This window comes from Penaeus monodon, chromosome 21 (genome assembly GCF_015228065.2).
Source record: "Penaeus monodon isolate SGIC_2016 chromosome 21, NSTDA_Pmon_1, whole genome shotgun sequence".
Taxonomy (NCBI): domain Eukaryota; kingdom Metazoa; phylum Arthropoda; class Malacostraca; order Decapoda; family Penaeidae; genus Penaeus; species Penaeus monodon.
The window spans coordinates 18824839-18825319 of NC_051406.1; the positions used below are offsets into that span (position 1 = coordinate 18824839).

The 481-nt window shown below is 52.2% G+C and overlaps 1 protein-coding gene across 1 annotated transcript in view; it reads left to right on the forward strand.

Annotated features, from left to right (window-relative positions):
* Nucleotides 1-151: 151 nt before the first annotated feature.
* The window catches only part of LOC119586293 (leukocyte elastase inhibitor-like), a gene marked incomplete at its 3' end in the record, with an annotated part of 14034 nt that continues 13704 nt past the window's right edge, over nucleotides 152-481 (forward strand). The window contains 1 exon segment of the mRNA XM_037935000.1: nucleotides 152-312.

The window sequence follows — 481 nt, forward strand, 5'->3', positions numbered from 1 at the left end:
GCCGGAAATATCAGTACCGGTCTATAGAATGTGGATCCCTTCCTGACGGACGGAATTTGTCAACGCGTGAGGGACCGGCGGAGACGGATCGGGTTTAGGGCGAAGAAGAAGGGAATCAGAGGGCGAACAAAGGGGGTGAGAGGTGGAAAAAGGGAGTGAAGCAAGCGAGAAGAACAGCGGCAATGGCGACGGCGGTGTACTGGAGTGTGATGAGCGGCATAAGACCAGGACGCCGCGCGCGAGACCGTTTAGTCAGTAGCAGTCGGGGAGTGCCTTTGCGTCGAGGGAAGGTGGCGGTCGGACGAGGCTTTCGTGAGTACGCTTCTCGGATCTACGTTGTTTACGCTCTCGTTCGGTGAATGGATTGGTTTCGCGGGGGGATCGAAATCTCCGCTGATTCCTGTTGTTGTTGTTAGGGAAAACGCTCTTACGACTGTTCTTATTTTATCGATTTTTAATGTTTTTATTTTCTTTTTAATGC